This window comes from Onychostoma macrolepis, chromosome 09, assembly GCF_012432095.1.
Source record: "Onychostoma macrolepis isolate SWU-2019 chromosome 09, ASM1243209v1, whole genome shotgun sequence".
Taxonomy (NCBI): domain Eukaryota; kingdom Metazoa; phylum Chordata; class Actinopteri; order Cypriniformes; family Cyprinidae; genus Onychostoma; species Onychostoma macrolepis.
In genome coordinates, this window is record NC_081163.1 from 35,082,582 (window position 1) to 35,097,152 (window position 14,571).

The window sequence follows — 14,571 nt, forward strand, 5'->3', positions numbered from 1 at the left end:
TCACTATAATCTTGACTTTCATTGTTTATTACTGTGTGTTTATTGACGTGACGGCTTGGCCATAATAGTTTAAATTCGTCAGTGGGTGAAAAACATGAACAAATCTTAAATTTGTTCTTAAACAAGGTTTTTGAAAGAATTTGGTTTAGCTGTATAAGAATGGTGTTGCTTTGCTTTTTCCTGAACTGGTGTAATAATTTGTTATCTTTTATTATCTGTTGCCTGTGTTGTTACTGTTGTCACATTGTATGTGATTTTAATTTAAAATCCGAAATTTCAAATAATATTTGAATTAAATAAAACAGTCACCATGTTTACTGATATATAACGTCTGACCTACTGTATAAACAATCGTTTTAGAGCAATTTGTTGTAGCCACTTACCCTGTAACTACATGGAGCAAGGGGGGAACAAGCACCACTTCAATTTACAGCCCGCAAATGTTGTATTTGCCCTTTAAATACATGGAATAAGGGAGGGACATGTTGGGCTTAAACATAGAACAAGTGTATATTTGCACAGTAATTACAGAGAAAAATATTGCACTAGTTTTAATTGTTTGATGGCCAAATTAAACCCTCTTTTTTTTTGGGCTATAAAAACATCACAGTATACATCCACTGAAATACAAATGTTTTTTCTGTGAACAGCTGGAAAGAGGTAAGCTTGTTTTAAGCTGCATTGAACCTTGATGGTATACCATGCAAATTTATTTGGTGATAGTGGTGTTGGGAAGTTGCTGGTGTGAAGTTGCTGAGATCGACGAATAAGCTTTCATAAGGTAAGCTGACTTGTGAATTATAAATCATAGCTGAAACTCATTAACTCATTTCACTAGATGTCCAGTTTTGATGTTCAGTAATCTCCATCATGTTTCCTTTAATAATAGAATGGTTAAAAATACCTTGGCCTATAATAAAATTCCAGTATAAAATTATAAAAAGGATCGTCTTTCTAAATCACTCCCAAACATAAGATTATTGTTTAGGCCATACATACCGCATAATATTAGAATAGGTAACCCCTTAGTTTCAAAATACTTACAGTATAAATGATTTGTAATTTTACAGGTTGTTACCCCTTTATTCCCCAAACGTTGCCATATTATTCCCCTATACCTACACGGAGGTACACTATAATTAGAGAAACGTACACTGTAAAATTTAGTATACTTACGTAGTTCTTTGCGGGTTGTAATCTAAAACGTTACCTTTTGTTGTTGGATGTAATAGTGAACTAACTCTCGGCATATGAGAAGACACAGAGGATTAACGTTACTTTCGTTTTGAAGGGAATGCGCCGATCCTGATCTGCCTAAATGCGTCTATGTTCGCTCAAATCATTCGTGATCCAGCTTCACCTACAGAAGAAGTGAGTATAAGGTTTTTTGCAAATCGCCCTTCCCTAATAATGTACTAGTTAGCCAGTTTTGCGGCTAAAGTAAACAGAACTGCTCGTCACCCCATGGAAGAGAGGGGCGGGGTCAGCAGAGCTCATTAGCATATAAAGCGACATGGACTAGAATGGCTTGCTAAAACCAGAGCTGATTTTGACATGGTAAAAAGGATGTTTTTTACACTACCATTGAGAAATTTTAACCAAAGTATGTTATAGACTTTTCATTAAGATCCTAAAGAATCATATCAACTTGTGGAAAATGGACATCCGATGACCCCTTTAAAGAATGCGACATGCACGTAATACAGGAATCCCTGTATAATTCAACCAATTTGATGACGACTTCAAAACTCCTGAAGTGTTTCCAATTTTTAGTGTGCCATATGCATCAGATGTTCAGCCAGCGGTCCATGGTTAAAGACGTCTGAGGCTGAGACTACTGTAAATATGACTGTAAAAACTTAAATTGACAAAAAATGCCCTTATGACATAATTCACCCCCAAAAATCAATTTTCTCACCCTAATGTCTTTGCAAACTTGTATGACTTAATTTTTTCCCGTGGAACATAAAAGAAGATATTTTGAAGAACGATTGATTTTAAATAAAGATTGTATGTCTTCATACAGGTTTGGAACAACATGAGGGTGAGTAAATTATTCATTTTTATGTGCTATCCCTTTGAAAACCTTGCAGAGAAAGACGGTTCTTTATAATTAAATGGTTTCTGTCAAATCAACAGTATTGAAGAACCATTCAAGAACATTTATTTTTATTGATTCAAATATTGTGTTCTACAAACTGGCACAAAATACCTTAAATGTAGACCAAAACATAGAATAACATCTCCTGTATGTGCCTCAGTTCCACAAAATCAAGATTTTCTCGCAAGACTTTCATCTCGTCAAGACACTGAACAAGAAAATGTGTCCCTCCACTAACCAGACACCCTACCTCCTGAGGTCACAGAAGAGAATGGTGCACTGAGTTGGTAACAAAACACACCAAAAAAAACAGTCGTGACACTCTCTGGGGAGGCTGACAGCCAGTTTGCAATGAGACTTCAGAGACAGTAGCATTTAAAAAGCAAGTCAGGAGCATTTTAGCAAGGCTGGCTTCAACATTACGCCAATTAATTTTTTTCCCTCCACTGAAAGACTGCATTCATTTTTGCTCTGTTTTGCAGGATGGAAACACTGTAATTGTGGATTATTTTACCAATCACTCTCTTTGATGGCTTCATGAAAACAACCCACTCTCTCACCTCCCACTCAACTGAAACACTTTCAGGCCTTTGAGAGTTTAACAAAATGTTTGAGGAAGTAGATTTTGAAAAAAAATGACTGATGTACTTCGATATTAATTGAGAGAGTGCTTTTCCCTTTTCTTCGATATTGATTAACGCTTTGGTTGAAAGGCCCAAATGATATTTAACGTTCATTTCTTCTGGTGAAACCTGAATGCACTCCACATCTTACGGTCTTAATTTCTGAAGTATGGAGAGAAGTGATCTGACTAGTGTTTTTGCTTATTACTTTATCACTCTTCAGCTATAAACTGGACTCAAGCATTATTTCTTTACTTCAATTCATCAAACCAAAGGGTTTTCACCCTTTACTGACAACTTCTTGACAATCATTTGAGACTTTGGAGCGTAGAAGATTTTGACATTCCAATTGATTTGGATGACGTATTGGATGCCAAATGAATCTATTTTTCGTCATCCAAATCAACTGGAATGTCAAAATCTTCAATGCTTTTAGTTTCTGCGCTGTTAACAGGCACCTGTTTTGGCCTTCCTCTATCAGAACATATTGACAGAACATGAAAGATAAATGTGGTTCCCGGTTTTACCTAGAGCATAAACCTTGCCCATAATTCAGAGCCTATTGCTTACAGCCAATTGTACGAGTGGAAAGAATACTAATTTCTCTTAGTAAAGCTTTGATGTTTGTGCTGTCCTTGTGCTTAGAGTGTCTGTGTACGCTAGACCTTTGCTGGAAACCACAGCATACACACATGAAAATAACAAATTAACAAATATAAATGATTAGATCTTTAAAAGGAAGATGTCATCACTTTCTCCCTCTTTGTCCAAGGCTGGGTGTTCAGTGTTAATTGCTCATCTTTTATAATCAGCTGGGTTCATTTCCCAGAATTTACACTCTAAAATTGTGCTATTGTCCCTCTAGTTAAAATGGCTATTAACAACAGACATATTCTGGTTTGTTAATGTATTGTCCAAAATAACTCAAACAAATTAGCTGAACATGTCTGTACAAAATCAGGGTTGCTGCAGGATTTTTAAGCTCAAATGTAAGACTTTTTAAGACCTTTTTTAAGACCTGTGCAAATAAAATGAATACCATATGAGCAGGGTAGGGCAATGTCTATGGTAAACTGTAAAATTAATGTAAAAATTCATGATTTACAGTTCAGATAGAAGTTTTCACAAAACAAAAAGTTTTATAAAATGATACACTTCACATTTTTTAAGAAAATGGATGAGTCAAAAGTATTAATTATATTAACAATTATCAATAAATTATTATATTAATTAAATAACATACAAACACATTTTAGTGTTTAGATTTTTATAATGAATTATCTCCTTATCGATCCACCAGTTCACATTTACAGCTCTGCGTGTTTGCAGGGTAAAAACATGGGTCGATTTTTGCATTGGTCTGAACAAAAACAACCCAATGTTCCTGCAATACTGGAGGCTGCAGTTCTAGGACTGCATAGGACCCTATTTTTTGGGACAGCACCATCTATTCCAACAGAGACCTGATTCAAACATCAAACAAACAGATGCAAACAAACAGCACATAAGACGTGAAGCGCTGCGGCTAATTAACTGAAGTCTCGCACAGACACAAGTCTTCTTTCCAAGAAAACTGAATTTTAAACCAGAATATACTGAATATTGAAATAAATTAGTTTAAATATTTCAAGAGGGCTACCAACGGGTATGTTTAGGGTTAGGAGTTGGTTAGGACCATTAAGTATACAAGTATACATATAATAATTAAGTGTATACAGTTAAATAACTACATAATTCCTTAAAAATAATAATATAAATGAGGACAATGGAAGCAATCAAAATCAACAAAAGAGCAATGATATGCAAGTGCTATAACAAGTCTCATTTAGCCTAACGCAGTACACGTAGCAAGAGATTTTTTTTTTTAATTCTATAATAAATAAAAAGAAAACATATAGAATAGAAAAAGAAAGAATAGAGCAAGCTAGTGTTAGAGGCCTTTTTTGCTTTTGTTAATTGTATAATAAATAAAAAGAAAACAGAATACAAAAAGATTAGAAAAGCCAGTGTTAGTTTTTTTTTTTTTTAAGAAAACAAGCAGTAAATGAATAGGGTGCAAGTCTAAAAGGGACAAGTTTTTTTTTTTTTTTTTTTTTTTAAAGAATAGAATTAGAATAGAGAGAGGTGTGACGTTCTTCATTCTCTCTTACATTCTTTTTGGCTCATTAAAAATTAATCTTTCTGCCGCGTTCTGGATTAATTGTAAAGGTTTGATAGAACTGGCTGGAAGACCTGACATAATACATACATACAAAAAATTTATAAAATAAAATAAAAGAATTAAAAAACAAACAAACAACAACAAAAAAAAACTATAGGGTCCTAGAAATCCAGTTCTGAAACTACAGCCTCCGGCTACTCACAACAACAGTCTTATTGAACATGCACATTCATTCTCTGCCAGCAGGTGGCGCTTTCGAGCGGTTTCCCCGGTAACGGCAGAACACCAAGCAGCAGCACCGGACTTTGAAACGTGCAGCGCTCCTATTTATTTATAGCCTTTTGAAGTTGCAAATCCATATGCTTTTCTTATAGTCTGAAATTAAGACAAGTGAGTAACTTAATTTTCTTGTCATTTTGGGGTCTTGTCATCAATTTTTATTGTCTGGAAAAGAGCATGTGTTCAGTATAAGAAAACAAACTAAAATGAAATAAGGGTGAGTAAATAAGGACAACATTTTTTGAATTAGATTTAGTTTAATATTAATAATAATACATTTTGTTTATAGACGCCTTTAATGACACCTTACAAGCATAATAAATATACAATGTGCCCACACATATCACTATCCTACTTTCTAATCTATAAAATATACATTTAGAGGGGATTTTTTTTTTTCCTATTTCTACCTCTTGTAGTCTGAGTGGTCTATAAACATCTCTTGTTTTTTCTCAGTGAATGTCGTTATAGTCCTACTGTTGTCTAGCTGCAGTGACAGGGACCTTCAATCTAAATAGAACCTGGACTTGAGTTTGGGGAGAAAAGCATGGAATTGCGTCATGGCAGTGATATGAATGGAGCTCTGATTTGACCCTCCATGTCCATAGGACTCCAATCAGCCTCCATATAGTTAGACAGTAGGTACAGGCCCCATTACACTGCAGGAGAGTCAGTCATAATAGATATCCTTCCCGACAATAGAGACATGAAGGTACTTTAACTCCAGAGCAGAGAACAGAGTGAACGGATGGAGTGGCGGAAAGAAAACGGCCACGATTTGGAACACATGTACACATGAAACAGGACAGGAACATGGGTCACAAGCCCCCCAAATCTGCCAGTGTACTGAACTAAAAGATTGCCCTGCAATGCATGGAATTTGATGCTTTTAAGCCGTCAATATTGAATTTAACCAGAAACCTACAGTACATGGCACAAAATTAGAGGGTTGTCTCATGGAGAATAATGAGCCACAGACATAAAACCACTGATAAATTCATGTGAGAAACAGTAAAATGGTATCATATATAAGAACCGCCAATGTTATAGTACGAATTATAGGGAATCATAATGTCTATAGACTGGCATAACAGAGTGTTTCAAATTTATAATAATTAAACATGTCAATCTGAATCCAGCTATTTACACTAATACTATAGTTAGGCAAGATCTCTAAAAACTAGGGCTGTGCAAATAATCGAATGCGATGACCATGCGCATCTCGTCAGTAAAGCCGGTTCTGTGATTAATAGTAAATCTCCATCACCTGTTTTCAGATGGACTGGCATTTAATACACAGAGTCGTAGTTCATTGACAAGTTACGCAATATCGCGTTCATTATTGGCGATGTATTGCCTGCAATTATGAACGTGATATTGCGTGTAATAAATGACACATCTGAATGCACATGATGGAGATTTACTACTAATCACAGAACCGGCTTTACTGACGAGATGCGCATGATCATCACATTCGATTATTCGCACAGCCCTACTAAAAACGAAACTGTAAACTAAACAATGATGAGATGAAACCTAACAAATACTAAACTAAAAAAAAATTGAAAACACAAATGGGAAAAATAATTAAATCAAATAACTATAGCAACCAATAAATCACACTCACAATCATTCAGTTGTAAACTGACAACTGTATCCACCTTATTTTTCAACGCAGAAGTAAGCTGTTATCTGTGAACGTGCGAGACTTCCAGTTCATTACTAGGGAAATAATGAGAAGAAGAACAAAGTGCAGTAAACAGTAAAACTGTTTGCATTACAAACCAGCTTCATAATTAAGAATACATTAAAATAATATGGTAAGACTAACAAGTTTGCAATAACAAGCAGCAAACAAGCTGTTTGTGAAGCTAAATATTGCTGGAAACAGATGAGACTAGAAGCTAGACACATTCAGTTTTGATAATTTTCGTAAAATTTAAAGAATTAATGCACACAGAAACAGCACCAGCTATATGGGTATTGTAATACAACTAGTAATACAACAACTAGTCATTTGATATTTGATATTTGGATCGTCGCTGGATGGAGTTAAAATGACTATTAAATTTAAATAAAAGACATATTCTGCTTTGTTAATCTATTGTTAAAAAAAAAAAAAAAAAAACGTTTTTTGCCCTATTAGGTGTTTGAATTACCATTCATATTCATCATATGGAAAAGAGCATGGTACTTTTGCTAAAAGTCTGTCTTAGTATTCAACAAAACAAATTGAAAATGTTTTTTTTTTTTTTATTTATTTTAATGAGAGAGTAAATAATGACATAATTTTCCTTTTTGGGTTAAACTGTAATTAAATTAATTTTAACAACATTTGTACAATTGTAATAGTATGACCATACTACTAGTAATACAACAACTAGTCATACTAAATATGATTTCTGGAGCACCGCTTGCCCAATCAGATGAAAGGTCCAGAACTAACTGCTGTATAACAGAACTTTACAGTCTCCAGTCTGTCCAGGATTACAGGAAAGTTCTGTTAAGCGTACAGAAAAAAATCACTTACCAATTTCCCCCTGAACGTTCAGGCTGCCTTGGACATGTGCTCAGCTTTCACCTTTCTAAGCTGCTGACACATTAAAGTCCTCGCTCACTTCACCTCCGCGTATTCTCAAACAGGACGTTCCCGTCACATTTCCGTTCCTCCTTTCATTAGTACAGTAAGACCTGAAGGAGGGACAGAGGGTGAGAACCTAAATACCTTTCTCCGAGTCGCCCGGCGTTCTCATTAACACATAAAAGAACCTTAATGAAGGTGTGACCTTGGCAGTGTTTTTGCGAAACCTGCGATTCAACAGTCAAGGTCTTAGGGGCAAGATAAGCCGCAGTGCATTTTAATCCCTCCTCTGCTGAGTGGGGCATCTGGTTAAATTACTGCCTTTTCACCTCGTTCCTTTGTAGCGAGGATTTCTGTTTCGTAAGTGCTTTTTTCACTCTAGATCCCCCTACCCAACACCTAAGATCCATCTATTGTGTGATCATATTGAAGCAGACTTAAGCTCCAATCCCAGGCGTCCACGCAAGAGCAGAGGAGCATATTCCCAGGAACATCGTGAAAGACCTGCTATTCTGGGTGAGGGAAGGATTAGAAAACTTTTCAAATGTTTTCCCTCTCTCCAGCCTCTGCGAAAGCTCTTCCTGCATGGCGCTGTTATGGTTGAATATCCAAAAGCAATTAACTTTTTCTTGCTGCCCTCTTGTACCGATGCCCCTTCGAACATCAACTTAGTCCAGTGCACGGTGCTTGAAATCCCAGGTTTCCAAGGCAACCAGCCACTAGTTCAGCATCACAACACCAGTTCTTCAACCAGGTTAATGACCAATCACAGATAAAGTACTGGATGCCCCTTATCTACGCACAAGACACGGTGCATCTAGAGGGTGAATGCAAATACAGCTCATTATTCTTTTGCATCTCCATCTCATATCACAAACTAACACACATGACACTGTTTGCTGTAAATAAAACCAAGCCACTTTATACACTCTCATGCTAACAATGAACTCTTTGAGGTCTGGTGTTGCAGCAGACTTGGGATCTTAAAAAGGCACCACTCAGTGACACAACTTCTTTTTTGTCACTTTGGTGCGGTGTCACACGGTTCACCTTCAGGCATCTGAGAAAATAACAGCCCTCTCATCCCAAACAGACCGAGAAATGTTGTATGATGCAAAATGGAGGAATAATGTGCAAGAGAATCAAATGCATCCAAACAAGGAGAAGCTGAGAGTGAGAGTTACGGAGGCACAGACGTTGAGCTCAAACAATAAGCATTGCCTACTAGTGTTGTGTGGCATAGAACGCAGTACTCGAGTCTTGAAATACTGCCGGTCTCACGGTATTTTGCCCATTAATGGTAGCAGCATGGAAATGGAGAAAAAATAAATAAATAAATAAATTCCTTCAGTTTAATATTTAAGAGATTGATTTTTTTTTTTTGCATAAATTGTACTATTCACTGTATTAATTATGATAATAATAATAATAATAATAATAATAATAATAAGTAAAACATAAATGTTATATAATTATTATTAGTATCACAATTTGAATATTATATAATACTATAATAATACTAAAATTAAGCAACATTTAATTTTCATTTTATTAATAACATTTTAATATTCACTTATTACTACTATTATTATTATTATTATTAGTTTTTCTTTTACTGTAAAAGCAGTAGCTGTAGTAGTAATAACAACAAATTACTATTACTATACTATTTTTGCATTTTATTAATATTATAATATTAGTCATTTATTAGTTATTAGCAATTCAGCATAATCATTATTAGCCTAATCAACAATAACAACAATAATAATAATAATAATAATAATAATAATAATAAATAGTAGTAATATTTATACTGTAATATAATAATATTTTATTTTTTATTATTTTTGGTTAATAAAATGCCGAATAAAATGTTATTAACATTACTTTCATTTTATTTACATGTTTATACTCACTGTAATAATAGTAAGAAATAACAATAATTAATAGTAATAATTTAGTTGTTAATATCACAACTTGAAAGTACACAACTAGTGTATAACGATTTTTAATATTCACAATAATTATTATTATTACTACTGCTACTATGATTATTATTATTGGTTTTAACTTCATTAGTAGTAGTCGTAGTAATAATAATAATAATAATAATAATAATATATTATTAATTCTATTACTAACATTTTGTTTTCATTTTATTAATATTTTAATAATCTAGTTATATCACAATTTGAATATACATATTTACTATAATAATAATAATAATAATAATAATAATAATAATGTTACATCACATTCTTTTTCCATGAGACATAATTAGGGTTTCATGCCAAATTAAAATCATAATTAAAAAAAAAAAAAGACATTTTGTCTTCATTTACAGTGCTCATGAACAACTTAATCTTGATTCTGGTAGAACTCTCAACATGCTGTGCACAGACTTTGAGGAACTCTTTAACACTACTTCTGTATTTCTGAAAGATGCAGCGCCGTGAATTTACGTAAGGCCCGATCTCAGCTTTGTAAAACCAGAGCGCTGATTCTGGATCAGTCTATTTTGACCTTTCTGCCAGATGGCATTACAGTGTGTGGTGTTCGGAGCCAAGCTGACGATGGAGGTGCACAGCCTCGGGCTCTGACGATTGGCATACTCATCTCTCTCCATGCAATGAGTTTGACATTACGCCCCTTCCTCACCCCAAACAGATCTGCACAGAAACATGCTTATATAACAACACACACAGCGAAGAACAAATCTGTCTCCAAAGTCACTGCAGGAGTTTAAAGTGACCTAAAATACACCGGGTAAATCAAGACACCAAATGCAGCAATACAGGAGTTCATAGTTACATTGTCAAAATATGCATTTGCATTCACAAAACAACCTTGTGATTGCATAATAGCGTACATCTCCAACAATCCCCCAGAAGCACTGAGAAAAAGACTGCATCTCACAGATGTATCGTTCAAAGGAAAGATCAGAACTATGTGTGTTATTTTTATAACAAGATGTGATTAAATATATTTAGAACTGATGTATACTTAATGCTTACTGCTGTAATATGTACAATGTAAAGAAGAGCTAAAAAGTGTCAAATTTTAAGACCCCACGTGAAAAGTCTGATTTTGTAGTGATTTTGAAATGCACGATCTCCCTGGTGAAAATATCTGCAGTGTATAAATGGAGCAAAAACATTTTGCAGACATCAGCAATGTATGACTTTTTTACAGAACATATAAAACAACTTTAAATGCAAAACAAACAAACAATAAATAAATAAATTTGCAATAAACATTTTGCAAAATGTCTCCATAAATAAGTCAATGTGTCAATAAATGAACAAATCAGTCAAAAAATGTATGTCAATTTGAACTTTTAGAGTTCATCCCACTCATTGATGTGAGCATAAGTATTGGGACGGTTGAACATAAGGCAGACGTAAAAGATTAAAAAGCTATTATTTAGTTGCAGACCCCTTGCGCACAATCACAGCAGTGAGTCTGGGACCCTTTAATGCAGCTAATTGCAATTGTTGCTTGTTTTGGGGAGTTTCTGCCTTTACTCTCCTCTTCAGCTGGTGAAATTCATGTTTAGTCGGATTTAAATCTAGAGGTTGACTTGGGCAATCTAAGACTTTCCATTTCTTTGCCCTTATAAACTCCTTGACTGAACTGGCAGGGTGTTTTGGGTCATTGTCCTGATGCAATATGAAGCACTTCCCAATGAATCTGGTGGCATTTTCTTGAATATTGGTAGGTAAGATGGTTTTACCTTCCAAATTCATTCTGCTACTGTCATCATACATTAAGTCATCAGTAAAGTGGAGAGGGTCTGTTCCAGAGGCAGCCATGCGTGCCCATGCCATGACACCACCTCCAGCATGCTTTACAGATGAGGCTGTATGCTTGGGATCATTGCAGTTCCCCTTTTTTCTCCATATTTTTGCTTCGATAAAGGTTCATCTTTGTCTCATCGGACCATAAACACAGTTCAAAAACTCTTCTGGCTCACCTTTGTGCTTTTTTGCAAACTCTAATCTTGCCTTTCTATTTCTGGAGCTGGTCCGAGGTTTGTATCTTGCTGTGTAGCATCTGTAATTCTGTGTCAAAGTCTCCTGAGGACAGTAGATTGTCAGAGCGTCACCCCAGCTTTCTGGAAGTTGCTGGTGATTTTACAGACACGTCTTTTAGGATTCATTTTCACAGCTTTTATGATTTGTCTGTCATCAACTACTGTTGTTTTCTCACCCGATCAGGTCGTTGTTGGTTGCTGGTGGTTTCCAAACTCTTGATTTCTCCATGCCCTTTGTTTTTGCTCGAGCTCTAATTGACTTCCTCTTTTCTTTTAGCATCCAAACTGCTTGCTTTTCTCTGAAAGTCAGCTCCCTCGACTTCATCCTGGTTTGTGTGTGTCATCATCAAATGCAAGATTCAGAGAGCAGAAGTAATGGATATAACTGATACGACACATTCCCTGCTTTTAATATCTGAAGAATTAATGCAACAGGACACAGCTGATCACTTAGAAAGACCCGTGAGGCAACTGTTCCAGTACTTATGCTCACATCAGATCGAGGGATGAACTCAAAGTGCTGAACTTCTGAGCTGGTAAAACATCTGTGTTGAATCACCCAATAATAAAATGTGACATTCTGTAGTTTTGTCTCATATTCATCTTTTAATCATATTTGTAAAGGTCTTGACTCCACAGCCAACAGAGCAATTTTGTCTTTACTGTTCCAATACTTTTGGAGGGCAGTGTACACACATATATACACATACACACACATATATATATATATATATATATATATATATATGTATGTGTGCATAGATTTGACAATTATGCAGACCATATTCCATAGCCAAATTGGAGATCAGGGTAAACCTGCATGGATCTTTCATCACATTCTGAGGATAAATGAGAGCTCTTTCAGTGAGGCTGCAGCATATCATTTACTGGGGGTGTAATGAGAAGGCTCAGGGAAGGCAATTAACATTTAAAATGAGAATCAGCTCATTGGAGATGGCAGTGATGCCACGGGCCCCTGTGTGCTGTGAGACTTAGCAAATATTTGACAAATTCTGGACAATAAGAACAAAAGGGAGGGTCAGGAATGTCCCATGGTCTCTATGGGCACACTGTGCATTAATTTTAACATTTTACATTTGAAATTTCAGTCACTCTTTCTGAAGGTCCCTAAGCAAAGTCTGCGTGAAGCGCATCCATCTGAGAGAGGACAAGATTTGAGCAACAGTTTGTGAGATAATGCACTCATGCTGTTCGGCCTTGTCCTGTGCTGTCTGCTACACATTTCATTCCAACAAGCACAATGTAGATTACAGAGAAAATACAGGATTACAAGCTAAAAGGGACACTGCAGATACTGCAAACAAGTACAGAAAATCCACAGCCATGTTCTCACAATAATTAATACAATTTATGATTTTGAATATTCTTTAAAGCAATGGTATTAAGGACATTAAAATGGATTACAGCATTTTTTTTATGTTTTATTTGCAACCCATTCTTAAGTAAAATATTTAATAGTGAAATACATTGCTTCCATAGAAGCATATTAACCCTCAGGTTGTGTTCGGGTCATTTTGACATGTAGACTATTTTTTTTTCTCCCGAAAATGTTACTTAATGTTAATGTTATCGCATTTGACTAAGATTTACTGACTTTGCTCACACAGGGTATAACTACTTCCACCACAAAAAATTAAAAACAAATTTTTATTTTATTTTATTCAACCATGTTACGTTTGTGGTGTTTCCCGGTCAAAAATGACTGGTCTACAAAAAATTGATTATATTTCTTATGCTATATTACCACCTAATATTGGTATCAATCTTTTTGTCAGCTTGTTTTCTTTTAATTAGGACTCATTTTGTGTTTATTTTTGGAACACAACTAATTTCTTGGTTAAACATTAGTGCACGTTAGTGTGATAAACAGTGCAATTTTTGTCATATTTTATTTAACATTGACAAAATTATCCATAAATAATGCTTTTTTTCACTGAAAAACTATAAACTCAGATTAATTAGGCCTACAATAAATAAGTTTCAAAAATGAATACTAAACCAGTCCTAATTGAATGAAAACAAGCTGACAAAAAGATTGAAAGCCATATTAGGTGATAATATAGCACATCAAGATATTTATATACTATTATTTGTAGGCCGGTAATTTTTGACCGGGAACACCACAAGTGTTCTTTTGTGCTATTTTTTCCAAGATACAAGCATTTCAAAACAAATTTCTTGGTTAAATAGAGAATCCTAGTCTGATAAACAGTGCAATTTTTTCATGTTTCAAAATTATCCACAAATAATGCTTTTTTTCACTCAAAAACTGATGTATGTAAACTCAGATTAATGAGGCCTATACGATAAATCAGTTCCAAAAATAAATACAAAACTAGTCCTAATTGAAAGAAAACAAGCTGACAAAAATATTGATACCAATATTTGGTGATAATATAGCATAACAAGTGATTTATAAGCATTTTTTTGTATGCCAGTCATTTTTCACCAGGCACAACACAAGTGTTATAGGGTTTTGAACACAACCTGAGGGTTAAATCAATAAGCCACTTGAGGCTATACAGTGATTTTACCCTAAAATACACCAATGCTCAATAAACACTTCATTGATTTTATTTTTATCGATTTAAATGTATTATTCATAATTATTGGAATAAACAGTTCTTCCATATTAATTATTCTCGCTCCAAGCCATTCGCAGTTGCCAAGCAACACACCAACTTGGTACATTAATATATAATGTGCAGTCACAGGTGTGAGTTTATAGTCATTTTACAGCTTGGCTTTGAACGTGACTCATCTAATCAGAAT

At 34.8% G+C, this 14,571-nt stretch overlaps 1 long non-coding RNA gene across 1 annotated transcript in view; it reads right to left on the reverse strand.

Annotated features, from left to right (window-relative positions):
• Nucleotides 1-6,833: 6,833 nt before the first annotated feature.
• The window catches only part of LOC131546984 (uncharacterized), a 90,187-nt gene continuing 82,449 nt past the window's right edge, over nucleotides 6,834-14,571 (reverse strand). The window contains exons 2-3 of the long non-coding RNA XR_009272821.1: nucleotides 7,695-7,855; nucleotides 6,834-6,886 (exon numbers count right to left, since the gene is read on the reverse strand). This is a non-coding gene — a long non-coding RNA (uncharacterized LOC131546984). The remainder of the gene's footprint in view (nucleotides 6,887-7,694; nucleotides 7,856-14,571) is intronic.